This window comes from Arachis duranensis, chromosome 4 (genome assembly GCF_000817695.3).
Source record: "Arachis duranensis cultivar V14167 chromosome 4, aradu.V14167.gnm2.J7QH, whole genome shotgun sequence".
In the NCBI taxonomy this organism is placed as follows: domain Eukaryota; kingdom Viridiplantae; phylum Streptophyta; class Magnoliopsida; order Fabales; family Fabaceae; genus Arachis; species Arachis duranensis.
The window spans coordinates 108,811,327-108,817,120 of record NC_029775.3 but is presented as its reverse complement, the minus strand read 5'-3'; the positions used below and the strand labels follow the sequence as shown (position 1 = coordinate 108,817,120).

At 36.2% G+C, this 5,794-nt stretch overlaps 1 long non-coding RNA gene across 1 annotated transcript; it reads left to right on the top strand.

Annotated features, from left to right (window-relative positions):
* The first annotated feature begins 1,376 nt into the window (after positions 1-1,376).
* LOC107485727 (uncharacterized) lies at positions 1,377-4,620 on the top strand. The gene is made up of 4 exons (XR_008008353.1): positions 1,377-1,440; positions 1,539-1,719; positions 1,831-1,944; positions 4,409-4,620. It is a non-coding gene; the product is annotated as an uncharacterized LOC107485727 (long non-coding RNA).
* The last annotated feature ends 1,174 nt before the right edge of the window (positions 4,621-5,794 follow it).

The window sequence follows — 5,794 nt, the reverse complement described above, 5'->3', positions numbered from 1 at the left end:
GATATACTATTAATATATATAAGTTGTAAAGTTTTAATTTTTGTAACTGAAATTTTTATAATTACTATTATCATGACACTTTAAAGTATATTTATTGTATTTAATTAGTATTTTATGTTTTAATGAATAATAATAAATAATTTTTTTTTTAATTTTTCTAAAAATCTTTGCTAAAAGATGATTATTGATTTCTAAGTTTTGTCAAATTATTAAGGTTGTTGATGTGACATCATTAAAAGAAAAATACATGACTTAGATTTATTATATAAAAAATTGGTATTAATTTTTATATAATATAAATAGATAGATAGTGTTTGTTAGAATAAAATCCATATACTTGGTGGATGGGTATGTATTTATATATGTGGAATAGATTATATCATTGAACATTGTAAAACCTAAGACCTTTGAAAGAGGGATATCATTAGCTAAATTTTAAATTCAGTGCTTCTCTAGCTTTAATTTTGGGAATTTCTCTATTAAAGAAAATTAAAGCAAGCTTTGGTTTATTGAATTTAAAATAAATTGATATTATTATCCAATTTTACAATTATTAGATTATTTTCTATATTTGAATCATATAGTTGGTAGTTGTGAAATAAAAAAAATTTTTATATGATTTTAGACTAAATAATTAATATTTTAGAATATTGATACTGCTATTTTGGAAAACAGAGAAATTAAGTATATTATTTCTAATTATTTGATTTGGGCATTTTGTTAAAAATAATTTGTAAAAGTGACGAGTAAATAGCATTTTTTATATACAAATAGTGTTGGATTTAAATTGGATTTCAATTACTATATTATCCCTATTTTAAGTGAAATTACTAAATTGCCCCTAACCCTGAATTTTGAAAATGAAACCCTAATCCCTCTAACCCTAGCAGCCGCCACTTAAACCCTCCCCCAAGAACCCAGCTGCAAGCAGAACACGCCATTTTTTTCCCTTCCTTCCATGAACCCAAGAATCAGAAGCAAAAGGGAAGGGAGGCTGAGCTGCGGCGAGGAAGGGAGGAGGGAGCTCACCACCGCCGCACTGTGTAGAGTTGCCACCGTCATTCCTCAGTTTTCTGTGCTTTGTCAACGCCACTGCGCCACCGCCGAACCTACCGTGTCTCGCCGTCAGTCACCGCCAACACCCACTGTTCCCCCTCATAACCTCACCCTCAGATTTCATAAACCCACACACACCGAACACACCCACACACATGGTGGAGAAGAGATCGGGTAGAGAGAGGGAGGGCGTTGGCGAGGCGCTGCTGCTGAAGCCATTGCCGCACCCTCGTCGCCATTCTACCATGGACGCCGTCGGGTCAGTGAAGAGGGAGGATTAGGTCGTGCGAGAAGAGCAGAGGGGGTGCACCGTGGTGCTCATGCCGCTGTGCCCCTTGCCGCAGCGCCGCCGCCGTTGTTTACCACCGCAACCAACCACCGTGGGTCCTTTACCGTTGAACTCGAAGGAGGAGGGAGGCCGCCCAGTCACACTGAGCAGGAGAGACAGAGAGAGCTGAGGCCGAGCTGAGGGTCCAAAGCAGGCAGGGAGCTATTGCCGCTGCTGCCAGCTCCTGGGTGCCGCTCAAGCCGCCGATCCTGCCGCCCAAAACTTTGCTGCCATTGCTGGAGAACTCTGCCGTCGATCCACCGGAGCTTCTGGCCGTCGCCAGAGCTGTTGCTGGGGCCGGTTCAAGATCGCAGCTGCTTCGTGTTGTTATTCCGGTAAGAAATTATGTTTCGAAAGCCCTACGTTAGTGTCCCTACGTGTATTAAAGCCCTTACGGTATTAATGTTCTTAGAGTTTAGTAACTGAGGTTGCTTGTTGTAATTTAGAGTTGGTTATGCTGCTGCAAAAAAAAGTGTGGGGCTGTGCTTTGAAGCTGCCTTTGATTTCGAGTTGAGGCGAAAAGAACTTATGAGGCGTTTGGATTATGAATTTGCGTTGAGGTAGGGGCGCTTTCCAAAATCTATGTTTTATGTATTGGAATTATTATATATGGATATGGTGTGAGATATTGTGTATTTGGTGATTGTATCAGCCTTATGTATGATTTGATTTGTCTCGATCGATTATGAACCTTTGTTGGTTGGTTTGTTGTGCGGTTTTGTGAAACCGAATGATTTCGAGTTGATTCCTTTAAAGATTTGAGGTCGAGTTTAATCCATCGAGAATTGATTTGGATTTAGTTGATTTTCTTGATAATGTGAAATATCAAATGTTCTTTTGAATTCAGCCTGGTTTATTTTAAATGATTTGGTTTAGGACAAACGATTTGTTACTGAACCGTTTCTTTAAAGCTTTGAAAACGAGTTAAATCGGTTGATATTGATTTGATTTGAAATAGTTTCCTTGAGATATGCCACTGAGGCGACTGATGGATTTAGCGTGATCTTGAATTGAGTTTTGGGTTCTGGACTGTTGAAAATGATTGAGGAACGGTTTAGTTGGGACCCGAACTGGGTGGCAAAGTCCAAGTTTTAGGGAAGATGCTGCCGAAATTTTTATAAAATCCGAGGCTTTATTTGAAATGTTATTTGGGAAACTTTGAGTTTAATGCCTTTCCTATTACTTGGAGGATTGTGAATTTAGGGCTTCTTTTACTAACTTTACTTATATCAAATTATGAAAAAGTGATGAAGCTATGCTTTGAAAGAATTACTGAAAAGAGAATCATGATTTCTCCTTATTTTCCAAGATGAATAGTATGTCTTTGGGTACAAGTTATTCGAAAGAGAATTTTGCCTTGAGGCTGTTTTAAAAGGTAAAACGGGTTTATGTTTTCTCTATTAAACATAAAGATTGTCCATTGGAAGAGTTTTCGTGGTTTTGAAAAGGATTTGGATTTCGATTGATGAAGCTTATTATTCTGACATTTTAAATAAGCTTCCGAGTATCTTTGAACTCTAGTTAAACACAATAAAAATGATTCTCTTGGTAGTTTGAAACGCTTTAGATTTAGTCGTGGAATTGAAGCCGGTTTTATTAAGTAAAGGAAATGGCTTTGTAAGGAGTGATTGATTTCATGACTCGGTTTGGCTTAGATAATATTTTATTACTCAAATCGAAAAGCCAAGGTTTTAATGATTTTAAATGAACTTGGTGAAATGAGTTATGTTATTCTCCCCTAAAGACTGGGACTCTGTCGAGAAATTTTGTTATAAAATCCCATTGTGGGATGGATGATTTTGAATGTTCCCAAAATGAATCTTTAATTTTTCATGGTTTTGGAAGTTTTGGAAAGAGGATGCCGAGAGCGGCTTTGTTTTAAAAAGGGAACTCACTTTGAGTAAATTTGGCTTATGAGCCTGAGATGATTTGAGAAATGAGATCTTTAAAGCCAAAGCTAAAAAGAGTTGAAATCCGATTTCAAAGTGAAATGACTTGAGAAAAGTGATTTATGGCTTAAATGCTGGTTTTATGAATTTGATGATGTTGAATAGTGGAAGTGTTGTTTTGTTATGGGCCAGAATGGCTATGTATGATTATGAATATTGGCTGGTTCTGGATTGAACCGTGAGCCGGAATGGCTGTGTATGATATTGATTTATGGCTGATTGCCGAATGAGTTATGGGCCGTATGACTGACCATGAATTATGAATTTAAGCCGGATGGCTGAGATGGATGTTGATCCATGGTTGGAACTGAATGAATATATGTTTGAGATACCTGGGTAGTAGCAAGGGTTGTGGTTTGTCCCACTTGCTCCAGGTCAGAGACTGTGACGCTTGGGTAGTAGCGGTAGTAGTGGTGATTCCACTCGCTCCAAGTTAAGCTTTTAAACACCCGCCTGGGTAGTAGCCGCAGTAGTGGTTATTCCACTGGCTCTGGGTTGAGCGGGTAGTAGCAATGGGGTTGTAGCTCAAACCTACTTGCTCCGTGAAGGGTGTTTCTGTCCATGGTTAGCTACCAGGACGTGTCGGGTTGGTTATATAACCGACAGATGATATCATCAGCCACTAGGGACAGGCATGCATCATATGCATCTATGTACATTGTTTGGGTGTGCATATTGTACTTGGTTTGCCTATGTGATTAACTGCTAATTGTTCTACTTGCAATAACTATTTGTTTGTGTTTGCATCTTCCTACTTGTGTTTGCATTTGGAACTCTGTTGGATTGTGGTGGATTGGTTGTGATTGGATTGTTTGGGCCTAGGACCATGGTTGAATGAGATGGACCGATGGTTGATTTCGGTTTTGTGGTTTTGGTTTGGAATAAGATATGAAAGGCTATTTTGGATCAGTATAGATAAACCTTTTTGAAAGGCTTTGATGTTTTGAGAATTGAACGGTTCCTCTTTCAGAAAAGATTTCCGGCTTTACTTTTATTGTAAACTGTTGTTTTTGAAAAGAGGCGTAAGTCTGTTATTAATCACTGGTACGGTTTATCTTCATGTATCCTATTACAGTAATTCCCAAAAACCCTCTACTGAGAACCCTTTCGAGGATGATGTTCTCACTCCCCTTACATTTTTCCCCCTTTCAGGATATGGGCGCAGAAGTCACGAAGAGTTTATTTAATTATTTTTGAGATGTTTTGTATTGCTTTAGATTATTATTTATTGTACCCTCGCCTTTATCTTGATATATTTTGTAAGAGGGATAAGGATTGTATTAGTTAATGTTTGCAATATTATTTGTATATATGTATGTATATATATGGACGTACTCTTTATGAGTTTTTGTAAGTTGTATGGTATGTGTGGATGTTCGTTGTATAGTAAGAGTTTTTTTTTAGAAGCGGTATTGCGATTTAAAGATTTTAAACAGGCTCATATTTTAGTATTAAATAGTATAAGTGTCGTCGTAATGTCCGAGCTATCAGAGTTGCGCAGCCGGAAGCGTGAGCTTTGGTAGTTAGGGTGTTACAAACATAATCCTAATATGAAAGTTAAAAATTGAATGTCTATCTAAATTTTTATTTTGTACATATTTTTTAGTAGAGTAAAATCAAATTTTAATGTTTTTAATTCTAGAGTGTAAAATAAGATTTTTTGAAATATTTATAATATTTATATTGTCACAAGATAACAGAATATTAGATGTATTCAATGTGTAATCGGTAAAATATATTTTTAACCATAATAATTGAGAGCAATAAAAAGCGGCTGCAATGTACTCAATTTCGACAGTGGATAAGGCAATAGTTGCTTATTTTTTACATGACCACAACATTGAGAGATTTACTAAAAAAATAACAGATGCCACTTGTGCTTCTTCTATCAACTCGATCCCCAACAAAATCTGTATCACAGTAACCTATTAATTAAAATGAATCAATTTTTGGATATCATAAATCATAATTAGTGGTACCAAACACATATTAGATCATTTTCTTTACTACTAAGAGATGAGATTCTTTGAATTTTGATTGGAATCTTGAGCACACTCCAACACTTTGAATGATATCAGGTCTTGAGGATATAAGATACATTAAGAAACTAATCATCCCTCTATAACTTGTCTCATACACATCTCTAGCATGTTCATCTTTGTCTAGCTTGATGTTTAGATGCATAGGAGTTCTCATTGGTTTAGCACAATCCAGCCCAAACTTTTTGACAAGTTTCTTAGCATACTTTTCTTGATAAACAAAAGATGGCACCTACTATTTACTTAATTTTCAAGCCTAAAAAAAGTGAGTTATTCCATCATACTTATATCAAATTCACTAGTTATAAACTTAACAAAATCTGCACACAATTCTTCATTAATAGAACAAAAAATGATATCATCAACATAAACTTGCACAAGAATGAAATAATCATTGAAATTTCTAATAAATAGAGTGGTGT